Raw genomic sequence first — 21,191 nt, forward strand, 5'->3', positions numbered from 1 at the left:
AGGTAGACGTTACTCCTCTCCTCATGTAGAGGTTACTCCTCTCCTCATGTAGAGGTTACTCCTCTCCTCAGGTAGATGTTACTCCTCTCCTCATGTAGACGTTACTTCTCTCCTGATGTAGAGGTTACTCCTCTCCTCATGTAGACGTTACTCCTCTCCTCAGGTAGACATTACTTCTCTCCTCATGTAGAGGTTTCTCCTCTCCTCATGTAGACGTTACTCCTCTCCTCATGTAGACGTTACTCCTCTCCTCATTTAGACGTTACTCATCTCCTCATGTAGAGGTTACTCCTCTCCTCAGGTAGACGTTACTTCTCTCCTCATTTAGAGGTTACTCCTCTCCTCATGTAGACGTTACTCCTCTCCTCATGTAGAGGTTACTCCTCTCCTCAGGTAGACGTTACTCCTCTCCTCATGTAGACGTTACTCATCTCCTCATGTAGAGGTTACTCCTCTCCTCAGGTAGACGTTACTCCTCTCCTCATGTAGAGGTTACTCCTCTCCTCAGGTAGACGTTACTCATCTCCTCATGTAGACGTTACTCATCTCCTCATGTAGAGGTCACTCCTCTCCTCAGGTAGATGTTACATCTCTCCTCATGTAGACGTTACTCCTCTCCTCATGTAGATGTTACTCCTCTCCTCAGGTAGAGGTTACTCCTCTCCTCAGGTAGACGTTACTCCTCTCCTCAGGTAGAGGTCACTCCTCTCCTCAGGTAGACGTTACTCCTCTCCTCAGGTAGACGTTACTCATCCCCTCAGGTAGACGTTACTCCTCTCCTCATGTAGAGGTTACTCATCTCCTCAGGTAGACGTTACTCCTCTCCTCAGGTAGAGGTTACTCCTCTCCTCAGGTAGACGTTACTCCTCTCCTCAGGTAGACGTCACTCCTCTCCTCAGGTAGACGTTACTCCTCTCCTCAGGTAGACGTTACTCCTCTCCTCATGTAGAGGTTACTCATCTCCTCAGGTAGACGTTACTCCTCTCCTCAGGTAGACGTTACTCCTCTTCTCATGTAAAGGTTACTCCTCTCCTTATGTAGAGGTTACTCCTCTCCTCATGTAGAGGTTACTCCTCTCCTTATGTAGAGGTTACTCCTCTTCCCATGTAAAGGTTACTCCTCTCCTCAGGTAGACGTTACTCCTCTCCTCAGGTAGACGTTACTCCTCTCCTCAGGTAGACGTTACTCCTCTCCTCAGGTAGACGTTACTCCTCTCCTCAGGTAGACGTTACTCCTCCTCTCAGGTATACGTTACTCCTCTCCTCAGGTAGACGTTACTCCTCTCCTCAGGTAGACGTTACTCCTCCTCTCAGGTAGACGTTACTCCTCTCCTCAGGTAGACGTTACTCCTCCTCTCAGGTATATGTTACTCCTCTCCTCAGGTAGACGTTACTTCTCTGGGCCCCAGTCTCACTCTGTTCCCTTGTATTTCTTCCACCAATCAGCTTTCGATCCACCCTCAAGTTGCTATATAATAAAAGTTAGGATTATTATTTTATAAGCACAGAGTATAAATGAGAACAACAAATATGTAGCTCTTAGGGTCAGAAGTATATGAGATTAGCCATTTTTACAGCGATTTGTGCAGTTTCAGAATCTCAAAATCCTAATAAAAAATATTTTTTACTCTACCAAAACCTCATAATTGGTTCTGTTTTAATTTCCAGTGTTACTCTAATTAAAATGTAAGGATTAATTCATGATTAGTAGTATTATTAACAACGTTCTTGGTTGTTTATGTAATTCTTTTAAAAAGACAAGAGCCTAAGAGGAGATTCCTCTCAGAGCTTTTCAAGAATTGGCGTCCTTGTGATCAGTGCCGAGCGGATGGGAGGAGCTGTGCCATGAGAAGATAACACGAGGAGATGGAGCCATCCAGTGAGCATGACACCGCCTCTGGCTGGACTTCTTGATTACCAGCCGCTTGCTGCTCCTCAGCGGGGCCCTTCACCACAGAAACTCCTCATCACTCGCCTCCCACCGCGCCTCATTACAGAGCCGCCGCCGCAAGCACTGGTCCAGGATCAGCTCACCTGGGCCTCGGCGCTTCAAAACTCACACACTGCTTGTTATTAAAGCTGATCTAAGGCCAGAGCCCAGAGACAATGAATGTGTGCCTCCATATGCCTGGAGGTCTGATTTGGGCTTCATTATGAAGTAGTTCTCCTGGTGTGGAGATGTTATTGGCTCACCTATGCAGATGGGGCATGTGAGATCATGTTAATACGACCTAACAAATGTTAATAAGGTTAGTATGGCATCGCATTTCAGACCTCTATGGCAGCATGACTCATTCTACAGATAAAAGTCGTGATTGGAAAATCAATAGGGAGTGTGGAGAGACCGTTGATGACTCAATTGAGCTTGCAAATAAAGATATTTTACACAGTAAGAATCAGTTCAAAGTAGCAAAGACGAGTTCTAAAAGGACTATTAAGCCATTTAGGATGTTTGCTCAATATTCCATTCCATTATCCAAACTGCTTATCCTATTCAGGGTTGTGAGGTGCTGGAGCCGATCCCAGCTGACATTGGGTGAAGACAGGGTTCACCTGGGACAGGTCTCCAGTTTATCTCAGGGCTCATATAGAGACGGGCAACCATTCACACCTACGGGACATTCAGAGTCCAATTAACCTGAGCTGCATGTCTTTGGACTGTTGGAGGAAGCTGGAGAACCTGGAGCGAGCCCAGAAGGGAGCTGAACCCGGGCCTCTTGCTGTGAGGCGACAGTGCTAGCCACCGTGCAGCATGGTTGCTCAATATCATATATCTAATATCTGAGAAGACCATCCATTGAGTTAACAGTGTGTGTCTGGTAGATATATATAAAATAATCAGCACAAGTCATATTTAAAGTATGTCAATTGTACCAGTCCTCTCAACAAACTTAGTTTATGATACCTGAGTTTACTTTCAATTATTAAGAAGGCTACTGCTCCTACATGTAGATTACACGATCATCTCTTCTCAAAATGTCCTCTTTTTAAGATTGGTCTAAGGAAGTTGTCCAAGAGCTAACGTCTGGAGTAGGCTCAGGTCTTACCACACTAGCCCGTCTGGGGGCGTGCCGCCTGTAATGGGCTGAAAGCTCGACTGCCAGTATTACTGCTTGCAGTGTTCATGAGAAGTGCTCATCGCTCTTTGTTATCCAGCTGCAAAAAGCTCAGTCTGCAGAGCCTTGAAGCCGCCCGTTGCTGCACGGCGCACTAGCTCTTGTTTATGCAAAGTTTAGTAATATTGAACGTGTTGTTTGGCAAAATTCGACAGTGCACATTCTCACGTCACGAGCAATAAAACCCTCCAAGTGTAAAGTAAGTAGGATGAATGGTTCTTAGGATATACAAACACACACACACACAGACACACAAACACGCACACACACACACATATTTAAAGTTAGATGCAGCAGATTACATGTTAGGACGTGCATCAGTGGTGACTGGCTTCATGTGAGGATTAGCCCTTTGCACACCACTCTTTGAGGTAGTGAGCTGGGACCCCGGGGCTGAGGGGTTCGAGTCGGGCAGGATTCTGATGCTGAGTGAAAGAAAAGAGAAAGTTGACTCCTCTGCTGTTGGTATGAGCCAGGGAAGCCTGGAGGGGTCAGGAGAGGGAGGATGAGGACTCTCACATCTGAATCGCAGACAACGTCTCCTATCGTCTGTCAAAGTTCTCTACCGACCCTACACCAACAATTTCCACATGATTAATCAGGATAGAGTGCTGCATTGTGCAGGAATGAGTCCCAAAGAAATGAAAGCGTCCTCATTTCTTTAGATTGTTGGCTGTTTAAAGGAGGCTAATTGCTTCCAACTAAATCTTCAAAAAGAGAATTTGTCCTGGCTAAGAATACAGAAGCCAACACAGGCCGGGATGCAAGAATGAGTCCATTGAAAGGACTAAAAATGTATTACTGCCCCATAATGACTGTGATTAATTGCCCCCCTTTCTAAATTCAGCACTCTCATTTCTTTTCTCTAATTGTCATGAATCCGGAAATTCAATAAGGTGCCGAAATGCATTTATGCTTTTGGTTAACTTCAATTAGTTAGAGTTAGACGGTTTGGTGCAGTACGGCACTGTTTTTCGTCCGGCTGAATATTTTGCTGAGGTCGCCCCGTCTGTCTCTCTGGGTTCCCGCTCAAGTAAACCTCTGTGCCCTCAGAAGCATATTCCCATTTTCTGCTTCACTGAACTGGTGGTCCCCAATAATCCTAACACCATCATTTAGTCAGGCAGGCTGTGTTCTCTCTTTTCCCTCTTTTTTCTCCATCCCACACAGCAGGTTTGGATTCCCTGAGCCAAGCAGAGTGGAATTAATGTGTTTAGTTTGCTGGCCTCCTCTTTTTTTAATGCACCTTGAAAGACAGAAGAGTAGAGGAAAGGTGTTTTTGAATTCTCACGCTCCTTTTCGTAAGCCATCCTCTGTTTGGATTTCTTCTTATCCTTCTGCCCGTTCCCATCCTACACCTTACAGAAAGAGTTTTCCAGAGACCGCTCCCCCCGCTCAAAAAAGGCTTTCAGATACAGGAGCCCGGGCGAAGGGCCTTTCCATCATCCCTCCCATGCTCCGTCATGCGGACAGCAGGTTGGAACAGAGCGGCTGCTGTGCTTGTGTGCTGAGAGAAAAGGGAGAGCGAGAAAGAATGAGGCCTGGTGATGGAGAAAAAGTGGGAAAGTAGAGCCTTGCTGTGATGCTGGCACTCTGTCAGGGGATACTAACTCCCCCCCCCCCCCCCCCCCCCCCCTGCACACCACCATCTAATTCAGAGAGATGAAAAATGGACAGAACTTATCTATAATAACCAAAACTGGAAGGGACTAAAACAAAAAAAAGAGACACGTACGAGCTCAGCCAGATAGTGTAGAGGCAAGGGAAATAAAAGTTAAGCTGCCTTGCTTGTCCTTTGCACCATGTCCTTTAAGACGGCAGCATGTTTCCTCTTTACAGATAAGGATTTGATTATCCAGGACAAGCTCTCCTTAAGCCCAGCCCTCTTAGTTCCACAGGCCGGGAGAGACATCGCAGATGCAACAATATGTTGTGGATATGAATCAAATGGGAACGCTACACGCTGGAAGAGCGAAGCGTCGGTGTTTACAGAGGTCTGTGAAGAACAAAGGCAGCCGAGGCTTACGGTGATGGACGCAAATCCTGAGTCTTGGTAACTACCCGCATGGCCGACAAGAACTTTGATCTCTCACATCCAGTCACCTGGCTCTTTTCCACTAGCCTTGATACGTCTAGACAGATAACGCGCACGCAACTTCATTGCATGAATTTCAACTGTTTACTCTGTCGGACGGGTTCTTTCTCTCTTGGCCTCAAATTGAATTCACAGCAACAGAGATGAACATTTACTTCCCGCAAAGATCTACCTTAAAAATGAAAGCTGTCAGTTATCACGGTTAAGGAATGTGAAAGTCAGCTGTAGCTTTTATTCACCCGCTTGTTGGATGGAATGAGCTTTTTCCTCAAATTCATGTTGCATCAGATGAAACATAAGCAACACCGACAAGATATTCACAAGCACACCAACATGTGAGACTGAATCACTCCCAAAACTAGGTTTCACTGCGGAGTCATGAAAGTCCTACACGCCTACCAACACGTCCACACGCACCAAGGCCTCTGTGTGTGTGTAGGTGTGTGTGTGTGTGTGGGTCATGTGGGCGGGTTGATATCAGTTCAGTGTTCCACATCCACCTCCCACATCACCGTGTGCACTTTACCTTCATGTCGTGTGAGTTGTCAAGAGAGCAGTTTACAAGCAGACCACGGAATTGGAGCAGGCTATCACTTTTCAAATTAAAGGCATGACAGCAAAACAAAAACACATTACAGTTTTATGTGATTGTTTTCTTTAGAAATGAGTAGGGATTAATTATTTGAAATGGCTTTACATTAATATACTTTACCAATAGACACATTTAGTGCGGTCAGGTGACATTCAGCATAAAGGCACATGGACACACATCTACAGCATGTGAGGCTGTATAGTGATGCCGTATAGTGAGGCTTGTATAGTGATGCCGTATAGTGAGGCTTGTATAGTGAGGCCGTATAGTGAGGCTGTCGAGTGAGGCTGTAGAGTGAGGCTGTATATTGAGGCTGTATAGTGAGGCTGTAGAGTGATGCTATAGAGTGAGGCCGTAGAGTGATGCCGTATAGTGAGGCTGTATAGTGAGGCTTCTATAGTGAGGTCGTATAGTGAGGCTGTAGAGTGATGCTATAGAGTGAGGCTGTAGAGTGAGGCTGTATAGTGAGGTTGTATAGTGATGCTATAGAGTGTTGCCGTGGTTGTATAGTAAGGCTGTAGAGTGAGGCTGTAGTGTGAGGTTGTATAGTGATGCTGTATTGTGAGGCTGTATAGTGAGGTTGTATAGTGATGCTATAGAGTGAGGCTGTATAGTGAGGTTGTATAGTGATGCTATAGAGTGAGGCTGTAGAGTGAGGTTGTATAGTGATGCTATAGAGTGAGGCTGTAGTGTGAGGTTGTATAGTGATGCTGTATTGTGAGGCTGTATAGTGAAGTTGTATAGTGAGGTTGTATAGTGATGCTATAGAGTGAGGCTGTATAGTGAGGTTGTATAGTGATGCTATAGAGTGAGGCTGTAGAGAGAGGCTGTATAGTGATGCTGTATTGTGAGGCTGTATAGTGAGGTTGTAAAGTGATGCTATAGAGTGAGGCTGTAGAGAGAGGCTGTATAGTGATGCTGTATTGTGAGGCTGTATAGTGAGGTTGTATAGTGATGCTATAGAGTGAGGCTGTAGAGAGAGGCTGTATAGTGATGCTGTATTGTGAGGCTGTATAGTGAGGTTGAATAGTGATGCTATAGAGTGAGGCTGTAGAGAGAGGCTGTATAGTGATGCTGTATAGTGAGGCTGTATAGTGACGTTGTATAGTGATGCTATAGAGTGTTGCCGTGGTTGTATAGTAAGGCTGTAGAGTGAGGCTGTAGTGTGAGGTTGTATAGTGATGCTGTATTGTGAGGCTGTATAGTGAGGTTGTATAGTGATGCTATAGAGTGAGGCTGTATAGTGAGATTGTATAGTGATGCTATAGAGTGAGGCTGTAGAGTGAGGCTGTATAGTGATGCTATATTGTGAGGCTGTAGAGTGAGGTTGTAAAGTGATGCTATAGAGTGAGGCTGTAGAGTGAGGCTGTATAGTGATGCTGTATTGTGAGGCTGCATTTTGCCGGGCGTCAGCATCTTAATACACTCAACGATGTTAATATGCTGACGTTTCGACGGTTTAATGGGAGACACTACAGGTGAATTGGGTGAACATTTTACTTATTAGATATTACCATTAAACTTCCCCATTAAGACGATTAATTTTTTATGACAAGCTTTTAGAAATTGTCGGATTTAATATGTAAATGAGGCCTTATTATTTCCAGAACAGACATGTGAACATCGGATAAAGTCTGGTTCAAAGTTTTATTTTGTTGACATATTAGAGGCAAAAATGAATATGTGTTTTTATAACTCAAGAAATCTGGAAATACTGTCAAAATCTGACTATGAAAGATATATTAACAAACCCCTCAGTAAAAACCTTCAGAATACAAAGAGGAGTACAACTTGAAAGTTCAGGGAATGTAAGAACTGCTGAAGTGGAGAAGAACGTATTTTGGAACGACCTTTAAAGAGATGCTTTGCACCGGCATTTTGCAGCCACTACAGATGAATAGGGAAAACACATTTAACTAATACGAATCACCATGAGAAACAAATATGAATGCAGGATGCATACTGGTCACCAACCAGACTTGAAGTAGCAGATTCTTTTTTCATGAACTTGAAACCTTTTAGTTTCATCTGTGTCTGATGTCTTCTCTGTGTGCCTGGCTGGCTGGGAGAGGGTAACGTCAAGAAGAGGAGGACAAGGACGACCGGTCATGGCAGGCACATACTGTGGGATATGTCATGCATATTGCTGCTACTTGCTACCCTTGCAGTTTCATTTGTATTTTCTTGATTCAAATATAAAAGAATAAATAAAAAGAAGATGGCCTGACTCTCTCCCCTCCTCTCTCTCTTTCCCTCTCCAGCTGCTTTTATGTGCAGAATGTGGAATATCAGGAGCAATTGAGAGACAGAGCTCACAGCTGGAATTAGGTGAGGCTAAATGGCTGTCAGTTGTGTTAGTTCATACCTGTCATTCTCTTTGCCTTTCAGAGAGTAATCCTCCAGGTCACGTGCGCCCTCAAAGTTTAAAAGGATTCACTTTCTCTCCTCTTGCAGCGTTTCATTTCGAGAGGCTCAGATGAAGCCATTATTGAATCCTCTGATCTGACACTTATTATTGTATAAGCTGGCCTGAAATATAGCAGGTTGATGTCCGTCCTTTGGAGAACATTAAGCCTCGCTGGTCACAGTATATATTTCACAGAGCGGTGGCCAGTCAGTGCCTCTAATTCTGGGGTTTTGTTTGAGAAGAAAAGCTGATTTTACTTAAACAGGAACCCAAGTGAGAAATGCACTCTCTCCACAGACTTGGTCTCTCCCTCGCTCCCTCAGCACCTGCCGTCAAGGTGCCCTTGTGCAACAGACTGGACTCCAAACTGCTTCAGTGGAGGGCTGAGGAAGTACTGTGGGGTGAGTAATGAGAAAGACAACAAGCGATAAAATTAAAAGAATTTGAACTGATTCTGCACCTATTTATTGACCCCTTCTGTTGCCACATCAGACATCTTTTAGGTTTGTAAGATCTAAGGATGTAGCTTCATCTCCCTTTGACTGTCTCTAATGCCAACGAAAGGCAATGAGGGATTCAGCCAATTCATTTACTGAAGCCTGCAATAAAAAGGCTGAAAAGCCAGAGTCCAATTGTTGGTCTTGCAATTCAATTAGCTAAGTAGAGTGGATATTCATGAAACACACAGTGAAGTTATTAGTAGTAGAAAAGTAGTAGAAAGGTTGAGACTTTTTTTAGCACTGCGGATGCATCTATGAGCGGCTCAGAGTTATGAAAGTTTACACTTTATGTAAAGTTTACACATTGTTAACAGATAACTCATCATTCATGAAACATTAGAAAGGAAACATTTAAAATTGTGCAATCCAGTACAATAAAAGCTTCACCAATGTTTGTTTTCTGGATTGTTTGCATTCTGGTCCTATCGCACACCATCTTTGACAAAAGGCCTATTATTTGGTCCCAATGTCCTGTGACCCATAGAAACAGAAGAGTAGAATGAACATTCAAATCAACGTAGCAGGTCGGTGAGAGCTTGTTTCATCCGTACATTGTCACAGCAACACTGTAGAGCCCACTGACGTGTGTTGTCACCATGACAACCACAGGAAACAGTTCTCTTGGATGGACACACGGTCACAGGGACAGCAGCAGCAGGGCAGTGCGACCTGGTCCACTGCATCTCTCTCCATCTGGCCCTCAGGCCTCCTGATGGGGATCTAATCTCGCCAGACATTTATTGTCATGACTCTTGTCATTGCCCTTGTTTGCTCGGGGAGACGTCTTGCACACGGAACGGAGAATTGCCCTTATACATGTGATTTGCATATAGAAAAAAACAACCTGCATTTGTGCAAGACGTCATTGGTCTTTTATTTCTCTCACACTTCTCTCAAAATATGACAACAAAATCATTTCAAATGAGGCTGAGCACCGCTCAAAGACTCAATGTGGGTTTTCCTCGTCTTCTCTTTTTTACTGATCAAGTTTGTTTTCCTGTTTCCTGTTTCCTGACCGCTGTCACTGTTTAATAATCAATTAAATGTCACGTAAGAAAAACTGCCATCCTCGAACAAAGGAGCGCTGTCTTTCGTAAGCATTATGTCATGTTTCTGTGCTGAGGAAGATACCTGTGAAACTAAAGTTCCCCATCCACCGGGTATCAAAGGGAACACCTTGTCTGGCTGCAAGCTGGAGCGAACACACTCAGATTACCTTCACAGCCAACATCTCTCAGAGCACATCCACACAATTGTGAAATAAGGGGAGATAAAGATGCAAAGTCACATCCTCCCTCTCAGTTAAGAGCAACGCTCTTGTAAAACCCAGGAAATAATCAACTAATTTTCACTGCCGTGTTTGTCCAATTCAAGCTGGCATCAAAGCTCAGTTCAGTTGAGGAAGATGAATTCCGTTTGAATAACAACTTTGATTTCTCTCTGCATAAATTGTGCTGGTGCCGATGCGGCGACTGCAGGCATTGAGAGGACACACGTCTGAAGGAAAATTCCAAATGCAAAGCAACTTTGTTTACATCGCTAGCATAAACTGTGCAGACCCCCCCACACACTCAGCCGTCTGGTGTGCTCATTCTATCAAACACTCTCAAACCTGCCAAATGAAATTTCATACTGACAAACTGACATATTTAAACTCCCTACCTTGCAAGTCAACTGCGCATTTTCGTCCGAGTCTGAAGTGCTATGTTATTTAGATACCGTGTAGACTTTGGTTACATCCTCAGCTTTAAGCAATCGCCTCAGAGACACTCCTGACTATCTTATTTTTATTATCCACTCTCATAAATTGGGCACAATGTGTCTCTTCCAAGTTCCACTATTCAAGTAAAACCACCGGTTCACATAAAATAAATATCTCAATTCTCAGCAGCTTTTTAAATGACGCCTTTCTTGTCTTTTACAAAGCAAGTTGTTCTTTTCCCAGGAAGGTTTACATGACCTTGAGATTCTGCGAAAGGACTTTTATCATCATTAGCTGGCCCAGCCCGGTCCTATCAAACGGCAGCCAAAGTCCTGTCTCCTGGGCGCTCTGGACTGGAAGAAACAACCATGTCCCTCAGAGAATGACACATAACTCCTCTGCCGCCTCCCACAGACATTGACAACAAAACCGCTGGATTGTATGTTTGCACACTTTACGACGAGAGTAACTCTCCCATTGTTCCGGAAAACAACTAGTGTTCATCATCGGGCTGCTTATGTCACGCGGCAGGAACTGTGGAGGAGGACTCGGACACAGAGTGGAGATTTAACTAACCGTATATTTATTCCATAACAAAAAATCACAGGGAAAAAACCTGGAAATGACTAACACTAGGTTCCTGGACATGGCTATGACTTGGCGTGTGTGCAGGACGAGGGATCAGACACACTGGACCAGGACAAGGGGAGACACAGACTATAAGTACACATGAGGGAAGTGGGGAAACAGGTGGACACAATCGGGAATCAGGGAAGACAATCAGACTGGTGACACAAGAGGAAGGGCACGGAACCTGAAACGAAAGGAGAGTTAATTTCCAAAATAAAACAGGAAGTCACAAAACAAACATGGAGACAGGACAAAAACCCAACTTGACATACAGGTGTGACAGCTTATGTTCTGCAGTTACAGGGCTACATGCAGAATTAGATGTCAAACCTAACCTGATATTCAACCCAACTGCCATTTAGTTTGATTCAATTCCTTCATACATTCATACGTTCAGCTAGTTGTTTTTAGGAGGGATTATTATTTTTTTTACCAATCAGCAGTGATTGACCTATTTGTCATTTTCTTTGAGAGTATTAAACCTTAATGGACAGGCCTTTGATTTGGAGGACAGGTTGGATTGAAAAGCCACCCATCAACAACCTTGACCATCCTTATCAGACTCAGCCAGCGACCAGACATGCCTGCTTCTTTGGATTGAGCAGCCATGGTCATAAGTCTGCATGTATGTGAGAAATAAAGATAATTTCATACAAAGGGAAAGATGTCTGCCGGTATTGATTCAGTGTTTTTGTCACACTAGAACACCAGTGTGAGGTATTGATGTGTTCCAATCACATGACAGAGCAGACACAAGCTGAGAGGAACATGAAAGGATGTGTGGCTACATTGTGAGCCGGTCTCACCCTCGGCAGCTCACGTGGCTCATAGGAGAAAATATCTCATCACATTCACAGATGGCTGCCCGATCCAAGGCAAATGGTAAAAGGGCTCACGTGACAGCCAGAGCACCTGTGAAAAGAGCACAGCACAGAGAACATGATGGATTTACAGATGGTTGTATGTGCAGGGGGATGATGGAAACCCCATCACAAATGTCTCTGTATCATCTTATTTTCATGGACATTAAATCAAAAACACTCCCATTCGGTCAGGATGTTTTTATTTATGAAGTATAGAGGGATCTAAAAGAAGCATTTGTGTCTCTTTGGAACTAAATCTGTGCTCAAATTATGAGAAAAACACAATGAGATCCGGTCAAATAAAACGTGTTTAGCAATAAGGTAAACAAACCTAAAAAAAAGACACAGTTTTATGGAGATTTCGAAACACTCCTTCCTTGCAGGACTTCCTTACTTTCTTATTATTTTGCGTTTTGCTCCCTCGGCATAATTTGAATGACAAAGCTCTGCTCGGCTTTGAGCGTAAAGGCGTAACAGTCCGCACAAAGCCATATTCTCTCCAAGCCTATTCCCATCCAATACATATGCTAATACTTCAAGTCACAGCTGATCGAAGAACTTACAGTATGAAAGATTTTACAGTTACATTTATTTAAACTAGCTTTTCAAAAATGTATCCGGATGGTGTTGTTATAACCAAGAAAGTGGCCTTGTTTGTGAACCTCTGTTCCCCAGCTAGGTTAGATGGTGCATGATGAGACTCACACTATGGAAGATGTCAAATGCCTGAATAAGATCAAATCACACAAAGAAATATATAAAAAATGAAAATGATGACAATTGGTGCTGCTGCAGTAAAATGGGAGGTTCTCTAAAGGGTGGTTAGAAACACTACCACTTCAGTCCACAGGGACCGCGGAAATTCACACAAAAAACATCAAAGTTCCTAGTAGTAGCTTTATGAACTGAATGAATTGTTATTTTTATTTAGGGCGTTTCCACCACCAGGGCACCAGGAACCAGTAGATCATCTATTTCCTTTAATGGTAACCCGGGCCTGAGGCAACGGTTCGAACCACAGCACCTCTGTGGCTTTGGACCAGAGGAACCAAGGACTATGTACGTCAAATTGGATAGTTTCTGGGGGTTATGTAAAAAAGTATGCCACATAGAATGCATGCAAACAAATCCAAAATAAAATAATGTGCATACTTTTTTTTCTGTGTTTGATTTTTTTTTTTTCGGCATTTAATGTCTTCTGCCTGCAGGCAGCACATCAGGACATGCAATACAACCAGTTAGCTCGTGAGCCCACGCCTGTGTGCATAAAAGAGCTCAAACTGCTTCAAATAGATTTTTATCACTCAAGATAATCTCAGGCAAATTGTGTGGATAAAGTAGAAGGAGTGTGTGTGTACGTGTGTACGTGTGTGTGTACGTGTGTGTGTGTGTGTGTGTGTGTGTGTGCTTTGAACTTAGATGAAGAATAGAAATAAAGGACGCTCAGGGGACGTCAGAAGTGATTTATAATTAAAACATTGACATATCAAAGAGCTTAAATTTGATGTTCAAAGCGATTCAGAAAATACACTTGGCATAATTATTTTGATATGTGTTATTACAGGTTAACAGGCAGATAGAATACAATTAGGTTCTGGTTGACAGTAAAGTTCTGAGCATCAGATGTAAAAGAAAAACAGGCTTTGATGAAATACATTTGCATGGTTATCTCTCCTGTTTCCTCTTTGCTTGTCTGCTCTTATGCTGAGCATCTGTTTCACCACCTGCTAAAGAAAGAGACGAAGAAAGAGGACTTTGTCTGCTTTTGTGAAAGATGCTCTGCTCGGCCTGCTCGACAGGGATCCAGTTATGACTTTATATCGTTGTGGGTGTGTCCAGGCAACTTTGTAAGACCTGTGTTGCTTCCAAGCAACAGCTTGCCCTGAGGGTGTAACTATAATCTGCATCAAATCGAGGAGACCAGACCAGAATTGCAAGATGAGGATGCCTCAATTCAAACATATGGGGCTGGAGAAAGCTGACAGATTGGATTCTTAATTATACAAACATGTCATGGAGGCAGGGCTGCTCTCTGGAAGGAAAAACGACCTCATGGTGCAATTAAACCTCAACAACCATTTATTTATTTATTTATTCATGTAAATAAAAAGAATAATATTGTAATCAAAGTTTATGCAGAATTCAATATAATTATGGTTTAATTGTAATTCTTGACCTTGCAAACAGCAGTTGATGAATCAACCCCACCCCTAGGTCCATCCAGGAGCTGTTTCAGTAGAGGTTTTGATCACATCACATGTCTTCAATCAGCAGATGGCACACATGGTAGAGTTTAGAGGAATTCTCCAGTGAGTTATTATTTCACCTCTAACATTTGGGGACTTGCGAGACAGTCGACATCAAAGCAGCGGAGGCTGAGAGTTGTAGCCACCAAATGCCTCTATTTCCCATAATGCAACCTGGTAGCATCTTTCAATAAGCCCTCCAAGTAAACACCCATGTGTCTCTGTTATCAATGTGTCTCCAAGCCCAAGCTGAGATAAGCCTGCTGACATCACTACGACATGATCAGAGTTACAGTATGTTGTCAGACTTGACTAAGCTCCTGTCCTGGGTGAGAACTATCCATGGCTTCACTGATCTTAATTTGTGAAATTTAATGCCCCTTTATTAATATTATGATCAACTTCACGTCACTATGAGTATAACTATAACAAGTTCTCCAACCCATACGACCACACGTTTGTTCCTACCCTCTAATACGACCGTCAGTTAGCGCCCCTGCTGGTGACAGGAGAGCAACACACCCTGGTGACGTAATGTTCGGTTGCAGTTCTAAATACATTGTGAAGTGGACGTCATTTAGAAAAAGCTCATGGTTTGGGCCCAAACTAGTATATTTGTTACCCGCCTACGCTATGTTGCAGGAAGTGAAGTGAAAGTGAAATATGTTATGTAAGTAAACTTTGACATTTGGTTCCACAAGAGGGTCAAAGGCCTAGCTGTGTTTGTTTGACCCATCCATCCACCCCGACCTCCCCCCCACGCTGACGTTGTCATTCTTAGCTCTTCGTCAGCTGACTTCTTGCTTTTCCTCCGGTCGTGATAACTACTGTACCAGAGGTCTCCTCCCAACAACAAAGGTAAATAGGAGTCGTAACAAGCTGCTTGTAGAAATGAGGTACAGGGTTGTGTCTCTTTCCATTCTATGCGTTTCGCAAGAGAAACTGCCATCGAGCCACTTTAATTACATCATTTGTGTCACACTTTCTTTTTTCATAAACTTCTGTAATTTTCAGTTTGATCTACGAGCAGTGCTCGGCCCCTCCCAGAGTCTCCTAGATTACCTCCTCCACACAAACGCACAGCTCCTTAACAAAGACAGTGCTTTCCCTATTTCAGGTTGATGTTACTGCTTGAGTGATTCGTCATCTGCCTCCCTTTCAGCAATAAAACAGTTTCTCTCTCTACAGTCTCTACATTTACCGTTGTATAAATACCAATCTAACGATCCTTGGGAGGAGCTGAGTGCTGTTGATATCGCATTTCAAATAGAAAATGACAGCAGTTTTATTTAAATCCCCCATCAGCTAATTGGTATCTTTCCTGTAGTGGATCCTTCACTGACTAGCAGGCTGTGCTTTGTCAATCAAAGGCCGTGATGTAGCATGTATGGGAACGTTCAGTTTTGAATCCATATGTTGATAGTAGCAGCCTCTGTTGGAGGAAGAGAAGACATCTATCCTTTGTGGTGAACATTTACTGCAGCTCTGTTTGCTTGTTAAATCTTAATGTGTTGGACGTGGCGTTTCATAAGATGACAGACAAACACTTACAGCAATGTGCTTCTTGAATCTCTCATTTCATTCAGTTTCCCTTAAGTGAGTTTCTTTGTTGAAAGCATATGGTTTTCATAAGATTGCATTAATGTTTTAGAAGGACCTTTTCCATCAAGGCAAATTTGTAATTTGTGATATTGGGCTATACAAAATAAACTGAATTGAATTGAATTGTATTTCATAATGAACCCAGACAATCCTATTAAGCAATAGTCACTGGTCCTTTAGTTGTTGGTTTCAATGAGGAGGTACTGTGTTAGAGCTGAAGCCAGAGAGGTTACCATGGAGAGTTCTGATGGGATGGTTATTCACACCTTGCTCTGTCACAGACCGAGGCCAAAAGAGAAAAAAGGGTTATCTCGCTCCCTTTGTAACTTTATCTCTTCAACCATATTGTGCCTCCCAACCGATCCCGGGCCTTTTCAAGTCCGTGGCCTCACGACTCCTTCCCGATAGGGAACGATATTACCCTCTGTTCTCCACCTGGAGGAATTCTGATGAGGAGTCATCTCATTCTCGGCAGGTGATTCTGTTCTTTCCTTAGGAAACGGCACAATGGATACCAAAAGACAATAAATGACTGAAGGAAATGTAAACATAATCACAACTAGCCTGTGGGCAGAAAAGCCTCTCCTGCACCAGCATCCATAGACAGTAATGTACCGTGCATTCTTGATTTAGACCCAAATGGGTCCTTTTACACATAACATGTGTGCTATTAAAGCTTACCTGAGGGGAAGCGCTGTTGCTGAATGGCCATCCTGCAGTCACATCCAACTAGAGGCGGAAACTTGGAAACCGTGACTGCTTTCAAAGGAGGGAGGAGGAGGTGGGCGAAAATGAAAGCGGAAGACAGCAAGGCTGTTAATAATTAATTCGGCAGAGTTTTTGGTCCTGGGAGGGCAGAGGAAAATATATTGATGTTTGAGAAATGCTAATTAAAGAAAGGAGCACACTTTGGTTTGGAAGACATCCGTCTGCCCAGGCAGTTTGAAGTCTCACTGCTGCCTGGGCTAATGGTGCTAGTAATGCCCTCGGGGAAGCACGGCATGAAACACGGAGGCGGGCGCTAATGAGTCTCGTGGACCTCTCCGGCACACAAGCATGAATGAGAGCGATGGAGAGGAGGTGCTGAAAGGGAAGTGGAAGCCACGGTTAGTGGAAAACGTCTCATATTCTTTTAACATTTCAGAGAAAACAAGGGAAGACGGATCCTGTGGTGGGCTGTACTGGATACACACAGCCAATAGGCTCAATGGAACAAACACAATTACATAGAACACACTTCATTTCCGTCCCTTTCTCTGAAGTGTTTAGTCAAATTGCGTAAGATGATATATGCATTCCAAGTTTGTGAATGAAATATTAATCTGCAACTCAAATAGTAACACCTCTCAGTCAGCTAAATGTAGTACTATATGTTTTTTCTCAGTAGGAGAAGTACACAGTACACAGTTGGGTTGCATATTTTAAGTACTTTAAAGTTCAGGATATAATGCTTTTGAATAGTAACTTGATTCATTACTTTTCATATCTAGACATAATGAATCTAAATCTGTTGTTGGGCCATGAGGGTTGGGGGCCACAGGCAGTCATTACACGTGTATTTGTGTGTTTCTACATCAAACTGCCACGCCACCAACAACGCTGTAAACAGTGGTAGTGAAACATGGCCATCCCAGTTTCTCAAAGTCCAAGAAGACATCATTAAATGGCTAGTTTTGGCAGTCCAAAACCCAGAGATAGTCAGGTGAATAAAAAGCAGGAAATTAGTGGATTATCGTCCAGTTCCGGCTATATAGCCTTTTATTTAGCTTTTAATAAGCATTGTATTTTTTGCATAAAGTTCTGGAAATGAAAATCTGCTTTATTTCATCCCCAAAACAACCTTTGTGAATGTTTTGAGTGTGGATGAAATGAAATGAATAAAAATAGACTTAACTAATCAAGCACTGATTGTTAGTTGGGAGACAAAAAACAATGTTTGTGACTTAAAAGCTTGTAAAAGCGAAACAATTTCACGTGTTGCAGTGAACTCAGGAACATTAGTCAACGCCACTGATCATGTCATCCAGCCACCAGTCAGCGAGACCAGCATGCAGGCTGTACAATAACGGCAATTTATAAATAGGGCACCAAAAAAAAGTCGTTCTAGCCATCGTGTTGAAATGCAAATCGATGATGCTTGCCTGTTTGGTGATGGTGAGCTGAATACTTTTTCACCTGTTCGTCAGTCACTTTGCCATTTTTTCAATTGAAGCGGCAGCTTCCTTTATCGTCTTATTTGCTCCGGGAGGTGTTGGTGACGGATTTAGGATGCTTTCGTTGTGAACAGTGAGGGCTTTTTTAATAAGGTACCGGTCTATTGCAGCAGCCAAGCAGGTGCAGGATTCCCTGGAATATAAGATAATGGCTTGATGTCGGGTTAGGATATTGGTCTTAACTGGTACATACATCTTTTTTTTCTTCTGAATTATTTGCCCTCCTTAATTTCTGAAAATGTTTAGCATGTTAACAATCTTAGTTGAAGGTGTTAACATGCTCACTAAACACAGTGCAACTCAGGCTGATGGGAATGTTATGAGTTTTGCAGGTTATCACAGTTCATCCAGAGGGGGACATGAATGTGAGTACCACATTCCATAGCAATCTATTCAGTAGTTGTAGAGCTACTACACATGTCAACCTCTTATGAATACCAATCCATCTCATCTCATAACACCTTTTACCTGCTGGTGGTGCTGTATTAAAGGTCATTAGGATTCAGCCTCTGGGGACCCTGAATATCTGTACCGAACTTGATCCGTTCAATAATTGTTACGACATTTCACTCTAAGCCTCAAACGTAAACGTCATGGTGGCACGAGCGGAGAAGTCAGATGATCACCATCGTTAATAGAATCCATCCTTGACTCCATGTCTTGACAAATTACACCCAATAATTGTTGAGATATTTCAATCGAGGACAAAGTGATGGATGGACCGACAGACATTGTGCCATGCGGCTAGTATGGAAACGTTTGACATTTTACATAGAAACAATCCACTTGCACACACGCTTTCATTTCTGCCAGTTTATCCTCTTTTTAATTTGTGCGTGCTATTAAACATGCCTATTCTTGCACATTCCCATGACAATAGAAGAATAGCTAATACATGACAGTAATTAAGAATTAATTTCCAAGCCTGTATGATTTCTTGACATTTGCCTCCAGCAAATAAGGTGCAGTAAACAAACTGAAACAAATGAACCATCTGTGTGTGAATGTGCTCCTTATGCGCCGTGTACACACGAGACAACACTGCACCTTCTATTCTATTCCTGTAGGTAGTGTTTACCCCGGCTCTCTGGGGACTTTATTCAAATCATTTTCACATGTAGGTTTGTTTGATCTCGTGAAGTGAAGTACATTCTGTTGTTCCTCCAAATCATATGCAGCACAGCAGATATATCATTCTCAAGATGGTAATTGACAAAGTAGCCTTTTACATGTAAAGTATTTGGTTTCAACACAATCAAAGCCACACTTGGATCGGGTTGATAAGATTTACATTGATGATTCCCTTATTTAATAGGCACATTTATGTTTAATGCATTTTCAGAGCGTGTTGCCTGCTGGAATAATCTTTATCGCACGCTGCTTCATTAGACGTCCTCCACGGCTTGATAAAACCACAGTGTCTTCTCTCTCTACAGTGTTCGCTGTCCGTCCCCAGAGAGATAGCAATCTGAGGACGAAGGAGACATATTGCCTTTGTAGTGGCGAATCGTCAGAAAGAAACAGATCCCATCTTCCTCTTTCTACCTCTCCCTCTCTCTCCACTCGGGACAGATAGCGCTGATGAATCGAGCATGCGAGGTCTCTCCCCAACTTCCTTCTCAAAATGTGCGATGCACGTGGATGATAAAGTTGAAAGCAAGCGTATTAAAGCAGATACCTCATAACCAGGAGATAACTCACATAACCTGTGATAAAGATTAGAGTTTGATTAGACACAGAGATTGTTTTATTGATCTCCACGCTTCCATCTGATCTGATAAGAGCATTCATTCAAAGCGTGCCATTAAACAACGTAACGTGTGAAAATCCACTCCTGTGCTTCAGTGAAATGAGGTACAGTACTGGGTCCATACTGGAGTATTTACATTTTAGATTTTAGAGAAAGATATTTTTACTACAGCTGAAGTTAGTAGTTATTTATATTTGTATATAATCATTTTTCATGACTTATATGAAGTATAATGCATTGTTAAGTGAAAGAAGTCTCCCTCTTATCAAAAAATGTTCTGTGTAATTTTCACCTGGAGGATATATCCTTATGAAATGGGAAACATCTGACAAAAAGTAATTGTCTGTGAAACGAGAGCAGAACTAAATGATTGAAAGTAATCATGAAGAAAAATGCATAAAGCCCAACTGATAATGTGAAAGAGGGACTCATGGACAATGAACAGATTAATGGAGTCAATATCCATGAACCCACAGAGGATGCACAGCGACATTGATGAAGGTCGGCAAACGTTGACATAAAAACACAGCTGACAGACTTCAAAACCAGACAATAATTGGTAAAAAACAACATAAAAACATTAAAGAAATCACGTAATAAAGATGACAGAAAAGAAAAAAAAGGAAAACAGAAAATTGCATCAGAATTCAAAGATGTGCATCCAGTGCTCAAATTATCCTTAATTCTGTTTTAATCGTGTTTTATGACGTAATCTAGATTAAAATTTCACATTATAAAGCAACATAATTTACAGAATCTAACATTTTCAAATTTCAATAATTTCTGTCATAATCATTTGCTGATAGAAGCGTTGCTATTTTTTTCCTTTTAATTAGTAGAATCCTAATTTAACCCTGAACTTTTGTAAGAAGAAGAACATATTAGCAAAAATAAATACAAATGCATCATAAATGGTGGTGTAAATATGACTATAGTATTATATTAATTATTATTAGGGATTAAGGAATTATTTTGGAATTGTATTATAGGTTTGATTGAGATGTATGCAACAGTTCAAATCGACACAATTGAAAAATTCTGATCATACATGAAAGCATGAATGATTATGTTCATGTCATACATAACCCTTTACAGTTTTCTACCTTATTCCATCATCTCAAGCCCTGTGACTTGTTAAACCTACTAAGTAGTTTTTGTTTAAACCTTACTGAGTTTATTTAGAAAAGACTGTGGGTTATGTTATGATATGATATGTTGACCAGCTGCTTTGATTACCTCCACATGTACCACTTCTTATCCTCCTTGTTACTGCATGGGGTTGTGTTGGCCTGGTCGCTGCCTGCTGGACCTCCTTCTCCATCTCTATCCATGCTCATGCTTACCACTGCCTTCATTCTGCATGTGGCTCCTTCCTCTGATGCCCACACTGTGACACGTTTGGCATTATGATCACGTGTACTTTCGTTGCTTTCTGATTCTATTAACGTTTACATCATTAAGTGAGGTGTGTGAATA

This window comes from Cyclopterus lumpus, chromosome 24 (genome assembly GCF_009769545.1).
Source record: "Cyclopterus lumpus isolate fCycLum1 chromosome 24, fCycLum1.pri, whole genome shotgun sequence".
Classification (NCBI taxonomy): domain Eukaryota; kingdom Metazoa; phylum Chordata; class Actinopteri; order Perciformes; family Cyclopteridae; genus Cyclopterus; species Cyclopterus lumpus.